At 46.0% G+C, this 15,601-nt stretch overlaps 1 pseudogene; it reads right to left on the bottom strand.

Annotated features, from left to right (window-relative positions):
• Nucleotides 1-13,399: 13,399 nt before the first annotated feature.
• On the bottom strand, nt 13,400-15,016 carry LOC147890166 (phospholipase A1-II 1 pseudogene; annotated as a pseudogene).
• Between the last annotated feature and the right edge of the window lie 585 nt (nt 15,017-15,601).

Raw genomic sequence — 15,601 nt, 5'->3', positions numbered from 1 at the left:
CTTGCTTTGACCACTGTTGAAGCATGTATAACTTGAGTCTTCTGGCCCCATATATATCCTGGATCCTCATCTGTCACAGCCTCATTCAAGCGAAGATTTAGGTTCTTCATTGATAACATTTCTGCTTCTAGATCTGACTCCATTTCAAGACCCTCCGCATCCTCTTCATGTTCTTCCTCTTCTCTTCTTTGCCCTTTCTTTGTATATGAACGACCTCTTTTTCTAGTTATAGGACTTGGAACTGTAGCTCGTGAAGTACTTGCCTTTTGCATTTGACGTCGAGGTTTATTTTTTAGGGGCTCAATGTGAACTGCTTTAGATCGCCCTACTTCTTCTTCTATTGCCTCAACTTCAGGTATACTTAAGGGCTTCACTTGTTCTGTTATTCCATCAACTTCATGAGTTACACCATCTAAGATAGTAATACCATGAACAAGAGATGTGTGTGCATGTCCTGTCTTATCTGATGCATGTCGTGTCTCACTCAATTCAATTTCTGTCTGAGATGCATGTGCATGTCTGGTCTCCACCAATTCAATTCCTGTCTCAGATGTAGATCCCTTGTAAGCATCCACGTGTACAAGACCCTCATCCATTGCTACAATGTGTTCTGTCTCATCCACTCCACTTCCTCTCTCATTTGTATTACCATGAACCAGGTCTACATGGCATGTCTCATCACTTCCTTTCTCATGTGTGGATTCTTGCACCTTAGGTCCCTCCAATGAAGTTGAACCTTGTTGGATGACACCCTGAAAGTATTCAAGGATAATCTTTGACTGCATTTTTCTTGCTTCCTCAATGGGAAATTCCTCCCACACATGTTAAAGGATCTCCAATGCAGGAACCAATTCAGGAAATCTAGGTGCTTTTGGCGGCGGCATCACAAAGTGCATTGCATCTTTCTTAGAAAGAAGAAACGATCTGTTGCTCATTCTTGACTTTGTGTAAATCATCATTGTACTGCTGTCTTTTTCAATTATTATTCCTACTAAGGTGCCCCCTTGAATCAAATTGCTCTTTGAGAAAGATACATTTGATGCGCACTCATCTTTCTCCAACTCTCTCTTTGTCATCACTAGAATGAGATTTCCTTTACTTAAGACCAAGAACCATGCTTTCTTTGTTGTGTCAACAACTGTCCAGTTTGTGAAGTCCTTTGGGGCATGAGTCTGTCATATATAAGTACAAAATGCTCTGTCAACTCCCGCAACTGATATAAGTGTAAAATGCTCTGTCAACTTCCACAACTGTAATCTGTCATGTCCACTGATACAACTTTCAATCATCTTGAAAGTTTAAAAACCTTAATCGTTGCTTAAATGGTAGGGTTGTTGTGACTGTGAAACCGAATGTGAACGAATGGACTGTAGGAACTAGTCGAGAAATTTTGAGCATGGCTTTGATTGGTTTTTTTGGAGTTCTCTCCTCTAAGGACAAACTAATCTATGCTAATCTAGATACACCAACCGTCGAAGCGAAGAAAAGCAAGAAATAATTTCTTTTCCATTGTTCTTTTTAATATCCTTAGGTTGCGAATTAAAAGCAAAAAATAATCTATTTTCCATTATTCTTTTTAATACACTAAGGTTGTGAGTTTAAAAAAGATAAAATTTATATTTTATCTTTTTTAAACTCACACCCCTTTCTCTCCCTCTCTCCCCCCCTTCTCTCCCCCCCCTTCTCTCTCGCTGCCGCCCCCATCCTCCCACCCCACCTTCCCCATTCTCACTCCCACGCCCACGTCCATTCTTTCACCTTCCCCATTCCCACTCCCATCCTCCCACCCCTTTCTCTCTCTCTCCCCCCCATTCTCTCTCACTGCCGCGGCAGCGGCCCCCCCCCTTCTCTCTCTCTCCCTTCCCCTTCTCATTTTAAAAAAGATAAAATTTATATTTTCAAAAACTAATTTACTTACAACTCATAAGAATTGAACATTCACATTAATAAGAAGTTAAAATCTTAATAAATTTGAATTTAAATAATAAAAACTATAAAGTAGTTTAACTTAAAGTTTTTGAAAAAATAACGTAAAATAAAGAAAACAAGACTTAAAATTAAAAATTTAATATTTACCTACATTCACATTAATAAGAAGTTAAAATCTTAATAAATTTGAATTTAAATAATAAAAACTATAAAGTAGTTTAACTTAAAGTTTATGAAAAAATAACGTAAAATAAAGAAAACAAGACTTAAAATTAAAAATTTAATATTTACCTAGAAGAATATATTAATTCTCCCTAAAAAGAAATAAATTAAAGTAATAATAACGAATGTAAGTTAAACTACTTTTAAAATTTTAATTTAAAATGTAATAAAATTAAAATTATACTTTTTATATTCCAAAACAAAATGCATTATAGTCTAAATTAAACTAGTAAATTAAAAATGAAAGTGAAACTCATTTTAAATTCAAAAACAAAGAAAAATTTAAAATTCAAGTTTCTACAAGTTTTGCTTTTAGCATACATTTGTCTTTTCACATCCACGCGTTTGTCTTTTGAAACACAAGGTTGTCTTTTATCACAATTTTCACATCCACGTGTTTGTCTTTTGAAATACAAGGTTGTCTTTTATCACAATTTTCAAGTTTTCACACGTTTATCTTTTCAAACACAAGGATTCATAGTTTAAAAAAAGGCGGGAAATTTGAAATTCTAGTTTCCACACGTTTCTCTTTTCAAACACCAAGGTTTATAGTTTTGTTTGTTTAAGTTTCGACTAAATCACACACCAATCTCCTCTAATATGCCTCATTGATCATAGCTCCCAAATTCTTCCATCAAAACATCTCTCCTTTATCTCTTCTTGATCGTCGCCCACTCATTTTTTCTCCTCATTGGTAAGATTTTTTATCTCGATCGTACTTTCTCTTGTGCCCTTCCTCTCTAAATTTTCATCAAACACCAAGGTTTATAGTTTTGTTTGTTTAAGTTTCGACTAAATCACATACCAATCTCCTCTCATATGCCTCATTGATCGTAGCTCCTTTATCTTGTCTCGATTGTCGCCCACTCATTTCTCCTCTTCATTGGTAAGATTTTATATCTCGATCGTACTTTCTCGTGTCCTCCCTCTCTAAATTTTCATCTCTCTCACTCTTCTCTCTCTCTCTTTCCTCTCCGCTCTAGTCTACGTTTCCTCTCATCTTAGTCTACTCTCTCCCCTCCTCTTCATTTCCCCTCTCTCTCTCTCTCTCCCTTTCTCCTCACCTTTTTCCTCTCTCTCACTTGCGCTCCCCACTCTCTCTCTCACTTGCCGCGACCTCCCCCCCCCTCCCCTCTCTCTCTCTCTCTCCCCCCCTCTCTCCCTCTCGCTGCCGCGGCAGCGGCCTCCCCCTCTCTCTCTCTCTCCCCCCTCTCTCTCTCTCTCTCTCCACCCCTCCCTCTCTTTCGCTGCCGCGGTAGCGGCCCCCCCTCCTCTCTCTCTCCCTCCCCCTCTCTCTCGCTCTCACATCTCCCCCCTTCTCTCTCTCCCCCCCTTCCTCTCTCGCTGCCGTGGCAGCGGCCCCCCCTCTCTCTTCCCTCTCCCCACCCCTTCCCTCTCCCCCCCCTCCCCCTCTCTCGCTGCCGCGGTAGCGGCTCCCCCCTCTCTCTCTCCCCTTCCCTCCCCTCCCTCTCCCCCCTCTCTCTCTCTCCCTCCCCTCTCTCTTGCTGCCCCCCCTTCTCTCTCTCCCCCCCCCTCCCTCTCTCGCTGCCGCGGCAGCGGCCGCGGCCCCCCCCCTTCTCTCTCTCTCCCCCTCCTCTCTCTCTCGCTGCCCCCAGCCCCTCCCCCCTTCCCTCTCCCCCCCCTCCCCCTCTCTCGCTGCCGCGGCTGCGGCTGCGGCCCCCCCCCTTCTCTCTCTCTCCCTCCCCTCTCTCTCGCTGCCCCCGCCCCCCCCCTTCCCTCTCCCCCCCCTCCCCCTCTTTCGCTGTCGCGACAGCGGCCGCAGCCCCCCCCCTTCTTTCTCTCCCCCTCCCCTCCCCTCCCTCTCCCCCCTCTCTCTCGCCGCCCCCCCTTCTCTCTCTCCCCCCCTCCCTCTCTCACTGCCGCGGCAGCGGCAGCGGCCCCCCCTCTCTCTCTCTCCCTCCCCTCTCTCTCGCTGCCCCCGCCCCCCCCCTTCCCTCTCCCCCCCCTCCCCCTCTCTCGCTGTCGCGGCAGCGGCAGCGGCCCCCCCTTCTCTCTCTCCCCCTCCCCTGTCTCTCGCTGCCCTCGCCCCCCCCCCCTTCCCTCTCCCCCCCTCCCCCTCTCTCGCTCCCCCCTCCCTCTCTCTCCCCCCTTCCCTCTCCCTCTCTCTCTCCCCCTTCCCTCTCCCCCCCCTCCCCCTCTCTCGCTGTCACGGTAGCAGCCGCGGCCCCCCCCCCTTCTCTCTCTCCCCCTCCCCTCCCCTCCCTTTCCCCCCTCTCTCTCGCCGCCCCCCCTTCTCTCTCCCCTCCCCTCCCTCTCTCGCTGCCGCTGCCGCGGCAGCGGCCCCCCCTCCCTCTCTCCCCCCCCCTTCCCTCTCGCTGCCCCTGCCCCCCCCCCTTCCCTCTCCCCCCCCTCCCCCTCTCTCGCTGCCGCGGCAGCAGCCCCCTCCCCTCCCTCTCCCCCCTCCCTCTCACCGCCCCCCCTCCCTCTCTCGCCGCGGCCCCCTCCCCTCCCTCTCCCCCCTCCCTCTCACCGCCCCCCCTCCCTCTCTCGCCGCCCCCCCTTCTCTCTCCCCCCCCCCTTGCCCCCGCCCCCCCCCTTCCCTCTCCCCCCCCCCTCTCTCGCTACCGCGGCAGCGGCAGCGGCCCCCTCCCCTCCCTCTCCCCCCTCCCCTCCCCCCCCCCTCCCCCCCCTCCCCCTCTCTCGCTGCCACTGCCGCGGCAACGGCCCCCTCCCCTCCCTCTCACTGCCCCCCCTCCCCTCCCTCTCCCCCCTCCCTCTCACCGCCCCCCCTTCTCTCTCCCCCCCCCTTGCCCCCGCCCCCCCCCCTTCCCTCTCCCCCCCCTCCCCCTCTCTCGCTGCCGCGGTAGCGGCCCCCTCCCCTCCCCTCCCCTCCCTCTCCCCCCTCTCTCTCCCCGCCCCCCCTCCCTCTCTCGCCGCCCCCCCTCCCTCTCCCCTCCCCTCTCCCTCCCCTCCCTCCCCCCCTCTGCGCTGCCGCGGCAGCGGCCTCCCCCTCCCCTCTCTCTCTCCCCCCCCTCGCGGCTTCCCCCCTCTCTCCCCTCTCTTCCCCCCCTCCCCCTTCTCTCCCCCCTCCCTTTCTCTCCCCTCTCTTTCCCCCCCCTTCTCTCCTCTCTCTCCCTCTCTCTTTCTCTCTCTCTTTTGCTGCCGAGGCAGCAAGACTCTCTCTCTTCTTTTCTCTCTCTAAAAATCTTTCCTTCACTTTTCTCTCTCTATAATAAAATTTCAAAGAATACAAATTTTAAAAAAAGTTGAAATCGATGCTTGTGCTTGCTTGTGCTTGCTTTTGCTCTTCCTCCTCTTTTTGCTTCTCCTCTTGCTCTTCCTTGTTGAAATGAGAGAAACAATGAGAGAAGGAGAGTATATATAAGAAAAACTAGGGTTTTAAGTGCTTCTCTCTCATTGGTCCTTCTATAACATTATCTCCTCTCCCATTGGCCTCTCTATTAGATTATCTTCTCTCTCTCTCCCACCCACTCCCATCCTCCCACCCCATTCCCACTCCCACCCCATTCCCACTCCCACTCCCACCCCCATCCTCCTACCCCACCTCCCCCATTCTCACTCCCACGCCCACGCCCATTCTTTCACCTTCCCCATTTCCACTCCCTCTCCCACTCCCATCCTCCCACCCCACCCCTCCCACTCCCACCCTCACCCCACCCCCACCTCCCCCATTCCCACTCCCACTCCCACTCCCATTCTCCCACCCACTTCCATCCTCCCACCTACACCTCTCACTCCCACTCCCATCCTCCCACCCCCACCCCTCCCCCCCCATTCCCACTCCCACTCCCATTCTCCCACCCTTATCCTCCCACCTCACCCCTCCCACTCCCATCCTCCCACTCCCTCTCCCACTCCCACTCCCACTCCCATTTTCCCACCCCCCCACCTCCCCCATTCCCACTCCCACTCCCATTTTCCCACCCCCCCCACCTCCCCCACTCCCACTCCCTCCCCCATCCTCCCACCCCACCCCTCCCACTTCCACCCCCACCTCCCCCATTCCCACTCCCATCCTCCCACCTCACCCCTCCCACTTCCACCCCCACCTCCCCCATTCCCACTCCCTCTCCCACTCCCATCCTCCCACTCCCACTCCCCACCCCTCCCACTCCCACTCCCATCCTCCCACCCTCACCCCACCCCCACCTCCCCCATTCCCACTCCCTCTCCCACTCCCACTCCCATTCTCCCACTCCCACCCCCACCTCCCCCATTCCCACTCCCTCTCCCACTCCCACTCCCATCCTCCCACCCCCACCCCCACCGCCCCCATTCCCACTCCCTCTCCCACTCTCCCTTTCTCCCACTACCACCCTCCCACACTCCCTTTCTCCACTTTCCCACTCTCCCTTTCTCCCACTACCACCCTCCCAACTATCAATTCCACTATTACTTATGAATTCTAATTAAAACTATTACTTAAATAAATGATATTACTTGAAAACACTCATAGGATTTAAGGTTTAGGATTTCGTGGTTTGGGTTTAGGATTTGGGGTTTGGTGAGTTAGGGTTTAGGGTTTAGGGTTTAGGGTTTAGGGTTCAAGGTTTAAGGGTTAGGGTTTGGGGGTTAGGGTTTAGAGTTTGGTGGTTTAGGGTTTAGGGTTTGGGGGTTAGGGTTTAGGATTTAGGGTTTAGGGTTTAGGGTTTAGGGTTTGGGGGTTAGGGTTTAGGGTTTAGGGTTTGGGGGTAGGGTTTAGGGTTTGGGAGTTAGAGTTTAAGGTTTAGGGTTTAGGGTTTAGGGTTTGGGATTTAGGGTTGAGGGTTTGGGAGTTAGGGTTTAGGGTTTGGGAGTTAGGGTTTAGGGTTTAGGGTTTAGGAGTTAGGGTTTAGGGTTTAGGGTTTGGGGGTTAGGGTTTAGGGTTTGGGAGTTAGAGTTTAAGGTTAAGGGATTAGGGTTTGGGATTTAGGGTTTAGGTAAAGGGTTTGGGAGTTAGGGTTTAGGGTTTAGGATTTAGGGTTTAGGAGTTAGGGTTTAGGGTTTGGGGGTTAGGGTTTAGAGTTTAGGGTTTGGGGGTTAGGGTTAAGGGTTTAGGGTTTAGGATTTAGGGTTTAGGAGTTAGGGTTTAAAGTTTGGGGTTTGGGGGTTAGGGTTAAGGGTTTAGGGTTTAGGGGTTAGGGTTTAGGGTTTAGGGTTTAGGGTTTGGGAGTTAGGGTTTAGGGTTTGGGGTTTGGGAGTTAGGGTTTAGGGTTTAGGGTTTGGGGGTTAGGGTTTAGGGTTTAGGGTTTAGGGTTTGGGAGTTAGGGTTTAGGGTTTGGGGTTTAGGGTTTAGGGTTTGGGAGTTAGGTTTTGGGGTTTGGGGGTTAGGGTTTAGGGTTTAGGGTTTGGGGGTTAGGGTTTAGGGTTTAGGGTTTAGGGTTTAGGGTTTAGGGTTTAGGGTTGTTATTGGTTAGGGTTTAGGGTTGTTTTGGTTTACAGTTTAGGGTTTCCAGTTTAGGGTTGTTATTGGTTTACGGTTGTTATTGGTTTACGGTTGTTATTGGTTAGTGTCTAATTAAATTTTCAAACACGTTCTGGATTTTTAAATCATTAATAAAGTAGATTATTGAGAAGAGACTAATGCTCTTTATAATGGTTGTTACAGCTTGTTTGCAAAGGAAACTCACAAAGGAGATGGCTACAAAATTTATTCCGGGGATGGAGGTGATTTTATGTTGCAAAAGAGAAGTCGTTGCATTTGCTACAATCCATGAAAGTGATCCAAATTCTATTTGTCACTTTAAAAGACTTGGCGAAGATAAGGTAGCGGTTATCGTATCAAGGATTCTTAGTGCACATGTTGAGCTAAAGCATAAGTGTGGGGATATGGAAATCCTTGGAGATGTTATGCCCTATAATACTTCCAACAAAGCATTTATTGCATGGGACAGAGATGAGACTTATCCAACACATGTCATCAGGAATACAAAGTGCATATCTTTGGATTTTAGAGTGGGAGATATTTTACAAATGTTATCATTTACAAATAAGTATGTAGCAGAAGGTCAAGTCTTGGGATTTGAACACTGGACATTTGCGCAGATGAGAATTCAAAAAGTTACTGATGATGGTATGGATGATAACTCAATGTCATTGGATGGTCCCTATTATGAGGTAGGTAAGGATTTGAGATGGAGCATGCAATTTTTAAAGATTGGAAAGACTCGGCATGTGGTTTTTAATTATAAACATAATGTATACTACAACATCAAAGAATTGAAAGAATATGCCGATGTACCAAGCTCTATTCCTTCAGAGATGGATGATTCCAATGCACTCAACTATAGCACTGACGTCTTATCAGAAGTCAATGAGTTCATTGGTACCGAGAAAGAAAAATATTTCACAAGTGATGCCTTATCCGGGGTGGATGAGTTCATGCACATTGAGAACTTGGGCAAAGATGTGAAAAGTGTTATATCTTCAAGCATGGATGGCTTCATGGATACTGATAAAGTTCTTGGAGTCAAAGCAGGTAACTATGGAATTATGGAAATCATGCACGATAGTATAATGAGTGATGTTCTCTCTGGAGTAGAGGAGTTTCAAGACTATGGAGTTATGAAATCCATAGAAAGTGCATCAATGAGCGATGTTCTCTCAGGAATAGATGAGTTTGAAGATCATTCTGGACACTCTATCACCACTGACTATGGAGTTATGAAATCCATAGAAAGTGCATCAATGAGTGATGTTCTCTCAGGAATAGATGAGTTTGAAGATCATTCGGGACACTCTAATGCCATTGTGACAAGTGGTTCTACGATTGTATCAAAAGTAGGGATGAGATCAACAAAGGACTATTCGGTGTTTGACTTTGATTGTGAACTTGTAAATGTTACAAATGGTTTAACGAATGTATCAAAAGCAAGGATGACATCAACAAAGGAATATTCAGTATTTGACTGTCAGCAGAGTGATAAGATCAAGGATGCAACATCTCATGAAAACAACGTGACAAATAAATCTTACAAGGAGAACTACACAAATCCAAATAAGAATGAACAGAAGGTCCCAAAACGGACATACAGATGCATGAAAAGACAACGAGTGCAGGCAGATCCAGAAAAGCAACCAAAGAGAATAAGAGTAATGAATGAAGATGTTATGCTAAAAGCAATGCGATCTATATGCTGTAAGCATACATGTATGCGATCCATTAACTTACATGACATCAAGGGTTGTAGAGAACATGTCTGGCAAAGGAAAGGAAGCAGAAGAAATGAATACCTACTCACGAGATTGTCTTGCTTTCTTGTAAATGATAAGAGAAGGCGAAGTTCAGGACATCAAATAAGGCCTCTTATAAATGGAAAAAGTATATGCAATAATGCATATCGCATTATTACAGGATTATCACATGGCACATATTGGAATTTGGCTAATAAAGCAAAGTATGGAGTTAAATTTAACATTCATGGAAACATAGGAAGGCCCAAAACAAGAGCCTCAACGGTTGCGGCAACAGCAATTTTGAAAGATTACATTTATGAAAATGCTTTACCGCAACCCCACCTATCAGAAATGCATCTTCCGATAGGTTTGACCAAAAAAGAAGTATTTAACTCTATTGGAGAAACACAGAGGCAAAGAGGGCATGCACCGACATCTTTTCACACTTTGTATACTCTTTGGAAAAAAAGCTTTGGACATGTTAAAATCCCAAAGAGGCAAAAAATGTCAAAGTGCAACGACTGTGATGATCTAAAGCGAGCACTTGAGAGTGCAACATCTCCAGAACAAAAAGAAGCTTACAAAAGAAAGAGAGAATTTCATCATGGACTTGTTCGACATTCTAGAATAAAATATGCATTTTGGAAGGAGCAAGCTATTTCTCACCCAAATGAGTATATGTGCATTATTGTAGATGGTATGGATCAAAATACAACAACATTACCTCGATTCATTAACACTCCACCTAAGCTACAAGGCAAATACTTTTTAAAGACACATCTATGTGGAATGTTAGTGCACGGATTTAAGTTTTTTGTAGACATATGGATTGATTCCTTGCATCTACACGATAGCAATCAAGTTGTAACATCCGTTATGAAGGCAATTCACAATGTACATGCAGAAAAAGGTCGCCTACCAGCAACTTTGAGAATACAAGCAGACAATTGCGGACGAGAGAATAAGAATGTACTCTTCTTTGCATTTTGCTCAATGCTAATCGCTCATAGAATCTTCAATGAGATTGAAGTTGGGTTTTTGTTGGTTGGGCACACACATGAGGATATCGATCAGAGCACAGTTTCAAGAGAACTAAAACACAAGGACATGGAGACAATGGATGACTTGATAAGAAAATGCGGGAGGCAAGTTGGTGGCCGTAAGGAAGGAACAATATGCTCAATGGTTGAGAGGATGTATGATTGGAAGAGCTTTATTCTACCTTTCATACAAAAAGGTGGTGATGCCCTGATTGGTCATAGCGCTCCACACTATTTTCGATTTTTCTTAAAGGATGAAAAACCAGTGATGCAATGACAACACTATTCTCTTGATACAAAATGGGAACCTGAAGAACCTTACTCTCTCTTAACTTCAATCTCGAGCAAAGAAATGCATCCAACATGGGCTCCTATAAAAGAATTCAGCGAGAAATCCAAAGGTGAAATAGAAGGCTTAAAAGCTTTTATTGCATACAAAGAGGAAATGCTCCGGAGATTTCCTGATTGGAAGCCCTCTTGGAAGGAACACACTACTGTTGTAATTAGCAAGACCTACCAATTGATAAAGGAATGCGAGAAGATGATATTAAGGCAGAACGGCCTTTATTTTGGCCAAATGTTGATAATGACTTGCATCCAGCATGTGGTCTCTTTGAAAATGAGTTTGAATCGTTGCTCCCACGTCCATATTGTGGACCCAAGAAGAGAGAGTTTATGCCACAAATAGACATAGATGTCCATTGTTTTGTTGAAGTTCGTCGACCATCGGATGATGAACATGAGAACGTGAAGTTTTGGGTTGCAAAAGTAGTTGACGTGAGCATGGATGACCGGGGGAGAGCTACAACATTTACAGCGGTATGGTATGAGCCAAGGGGCAGGAAGGAGAACCAAGATAACAGTACATTGTATAGTAGTTGTTTGAAAAAGGAATGGGTTCCAAACCATGAAGCAATTTCAAGACTTTCCACAAAGACAGTCATAGTATCCTGGAAATCAAGGTCAAAGAAAACAAAGAAGCACATGGGGTATGATGTAGAAGACAAAATAAAATTACCGCAACCAATTATTACGCACATTACAAAGTTCACAAAGATGCTCGCCCGGGAGGAAGTAGAAGGAGATAGCGCAAATGAAGAATGCCCATGATAAATGGAGCATTGAGCCGCATCCATTGATGACTGTGCAAGACCAAAAGAAGGCCGATTGCCAGGACGTTCACAAATCGAGAAAGAGTGAAGGTGGTGGTGGTTGTCAGATGAGAGTGAATGAAGATGGCACCCAAGCGACAAGTGACGACAGAAAGGACATTCTAAACAAGCAAATGTTTGGATCGCTCATTTCTGTGATCATGATAGAAAAGGACATTCAAACAAGCAAATGTTTGGATCGCCCATTTGTACTAAACTCATTGTAAAGGAAAAATTAAATTATTGAAAAGGCCACAGGAGATCCTTTGTACAAAGACTCATCCAAAGCAATATTTGTTGTAAAACTTATGACATGATAATGTAAAATTGCAAGCATAGCTATTGCTATTTTTTGGAGTACAAAAGAGGCTTCCATCATGTCTCATGTGTATATAAACCTTTTAATTTCTTGAATATTCAAGAGTGTTATAGTTTTCTGCATTGAAAGTAAAAAGAGTCTTACAGGTCTCTTATGTATACATTTTTAAAATGTTGTGAATCCTCAATAGCATGGTTTTTCATGGATTTAAACTAATAACTCGGATTTTTTATTTTAAGAATATGATTCTTATAAACAAGAAATACAAATTTAGGATTTAATAGTAGTTTTTGCATTATTTGTACAACATTGTAGAGAGATATTTTGAAATGTCTTATGTGAAAATGATAGTGCCAGAAAGTAAACTTTTGATTCTCGAATGACAGTTTCATAAAGTAAACTTTTCAGTTGGGAAGGATTTTAAGGAATAGTCCAAAAGTAGACATATGAGTCCAAAATTAATGAAATAAGTGTTTTTTGTAGGTTAAAAGCCAATTAAGGTAAGGTTAAAGGGACTCCTTCAAGATTTCATGAGAAGGGGTACTTGAATTCAAGGCATCCTTTACTCACTTTTACGAAGATGTTGTGAAAGACACATGGTAAAAGGGTTTTAAAGTCTTGTCTTCATAAATAAGAGAAGAACTTCCTCTTCAATCACTCTCCTCTTTATACCTCCCCTTTGCCTTTCCCGCCCCTCCCTTCCTCATGTTCCACTAATTAATACATTTTTTAATTCTTTTCAATTGGGTAGGACCTAGTTTGGAGAGAGACCTCTAATTTATGACTGAGCAAGCTCAATTGAATAAAAGGTTTGTGTGCAATGAAAAAGAGAACGATGAAGCGGCAAAGAATGTGCTACATGCTTAAAAGAATGTGCCACATGCTTAGGATTGCTTGCTATGAACTTGGAGGTGCATGGGAATCGAAGTGCCCCGAGAATAATACCATTTCTCTTTTTCAAAATAGGTGTTCAATCTGCAACCTCATATCTTACATCAGCTTCAAGGAAGTTGGCTGAACTACGCAACCTTATTTACAGTTTTGACCAAGATCACTAGATGAACTGTTTTGTTCCATATGTTTTGTTCGCTTTCTGAGCAAGCCATTGAAGATTATATCCTGTCAATTTTGGAAGCTGTGCATAATGCACACAGCTCGTAGCACAATTCCAAGCATGAAAGGCTTGTAAGCAAGAGCTTGGTAGCGCTGGGAAGGCTGGTAAAGACTGTGAGACACAAAACAACAAGCTCAGTTCACTAAAGATAGCTGCTTAAAGAAGTTGAATGCTCCTTACATAGTGCAGGAGGCACTCGTGCAACAAGACAGTCTCAAAAGCGTCCCGTGTACATGTGAACGGGTTGCAAAACAAGCTGGCAGACGTGGAAGCTGCAGCTAGTGTATTGATCAGCATCAACGCAAACACAAAATCTCTGATGGCACATGGCTGATACTGGAGCAGAGTAAAACCTGCAGCATATACACTAACAAGAACAGGAGAGCTTCTGCCTCTCTTTCTAAAGAAAAGCACAATCATTCTATATACATGAATCATGAATATCGCAAATCAAATCAACAACGAAGCCCAATTATTTAGGAGAGAATGAACGTCTAAAACTACCAGCTCAAAATGAACGTCTAAAACTGGAGCAAGAGTATCGTGTAATCTCTCATTAACGAAGTGGAGTAAAATACGATTGCAAATCTGCAAGAGTATACAAATGATTGAAATAGGTGAATTTGTAGAAAGCAACCAAGGATCGAGAGGAGAAGAGCTAGAGATCGTTCAAGGGCTCGGGCTTCGGGATGCGACCTTCCTGGCGATCGGGCATGAACCAAAACCCATCTTCACGCTGCACTAATCCTTTGTACTGCATCTGCCACCACGACCCCGGAATCAGATACTGGTCTCTCAGGAATTCCGACGACTTGTTGATGAGCGCCACATCTCGATTCACAACCAGCTTGAATTCCTCGTCCAGCCCTTGCGTCCCTGCTACCATATGCAAATGCGCTTCCAGATTGTGCCAGTTTCCTGGGTCGTTCGAATCCTTGAAGTATGGCGACTTCTTCGAGTTGAACACAAGCTCCTCTCCCATTTCCTTGTAGCCCATCAGCCATCCTGGATACCTTGTTATCAGATCGATCTTGTTCTTCACCCTCAATATCCTCAACCCTTCCAGCTCCTCACACTTCTTCTTGAACGCTGCATCTCCCACTCCTGGACACCCGAACACTATTGCCGTCACCAGTATCGGCTCCTTCCCTTCCCTTATATTCACCCTGTTCAATGCCAGGTCGAACGCATTCACCACCCCCAGCGCTGCCCCCAAGCTGTGCCCCACTGTCGTTATGCTTATATCCTCGTCCTTGTGCTTCTTTATCAGACACCTTGCCTCGTTCAGAATCTGTTCCCTCGCACTGTTGCAAGTGAATGCTGACTTGGGGTCCTTCGATGTGTAGATCGATAGCCACCCCTTTTCCACCATCGGAGGGTGGTGCTTCTCTAACTCTTCCCCTGGAGGAAGCAAAGGCGAGATGTCCGTGGTCCGGAATTTGAAATCATCGAGCCATTCAAAAGGGCGCATAGTGCCCCTCCACACAATCACAATATCCCTGCGGCCAAGAATCTCTGTGGCACTGTCATTGGACACCGCAACGTAGCCAATCCAATTGGACTCCTTGGACCAAGCTTCCCTGGACATCGATTTCATGAGCACTAGTTCGGGCATTTCTACGGTAGACGTCGCGTAGAGATACCTCGACACGTGATAATTGACATCGCGACCTTTGGTGAGGCCTGCCTGGTCGAAGAACTCTTCCTTAGTGAAGCGGCAGCTACCGGTGTACTTGGAGTGGGCGTCGGTCTCGAAAGAATCATAGACAGCTTGGTTGAAGTCACCATAGCGAAGGATGGTCTTCCGGAGTTCCAAATCGAGGGGGTCGAGGAGGCCATCCCAGTGGTCTAGTCCTTGGATCTGTCGCCAACGTTCTGCGAGGAAGCCTGAGGGAGGGAGGTGATCTGGGAGGTGATCTCCAGCAACTACAGAAGCCATAAGAGGAGGACTGAGAGGAAATTTCCAGGAAGTCGATGAGTGTCTGGTTGGGAAGCAAAGTGTGGAGAAGAAGGTGTGAGGGAAAGAGCGATGTGGGAAGGGCTTGAGCATTGCGAGGAGACGGAATTATCGAAGGGGATGAAGCTTCAAAGTTCAAACAGGAGCACAGAGGCCGACTGTGAACGTGTAGCTGAAAATAGTCGTAGACTTATCTGTAGAAGGCGCACGTTTCCCCGAGGGAATCGCCGCTAGGCCCCCCATTCCCGAGGGATTGGCTGCCAGACGCCCCTCTTCCCGACGGGAACGTACAACGTGCTCCCGACCGCGCAACATGTCGAGCCTACGTGGCACGTAGAACTTGAGTCTGCTGACCCTTTCCAGTGCCGTGGCAATCCTACGTGGCACGTAGAAGTCGAGTCTGCTGTCCCTTTCCTGAACGCCATTGATTGAAACCTACGTGGCAAGTAGACGTCGAGTCTGCTGTCCCTTTCCAGTCCGTGAATGGCTGACGTGGCAATTCCTAGAAGCATCTGATTTCTTTTTTCTTAGCGCACTATTTTAAAAAATGTCACTAGAAGATCGAACGGTCAAGATCTTACTGCCGTTGAAGATGCCGAGGCCTGGCGACATTCTTGTGTGGGAATTTGGGAAAAGGAAATTCAATGCCAAGCTTGTGCATCCAAAACATTATGAATGTCCCCCTAGCGAACTTTTATGATATCAACATGTGGAACTTGTTTTTCACCTAAA

Source organism: Dipteris shenzhenensis, chromosome 19 (genome assembly GCF_047967505.1).
Source record: "Dipteris shenzhenensis isolate YYH24624 ecotype China chromosome 19, Dip_SZ_1.0, whole genome shotgun sequence".
NCBI classification, from domain to species: domain Eukaryota; kingdom Viridiplantae; phylum Streptophyta; class Polypodiopsida; order Gleicheniales; family Dipteridaceae; genus Dipteris; species Dipteris shenzhenensis.
The sequence above is the reverse complement of the archived record's forward strand: the minus strand, read 5'-3'. Positions and strand labels throughout refer to the sequence as shown.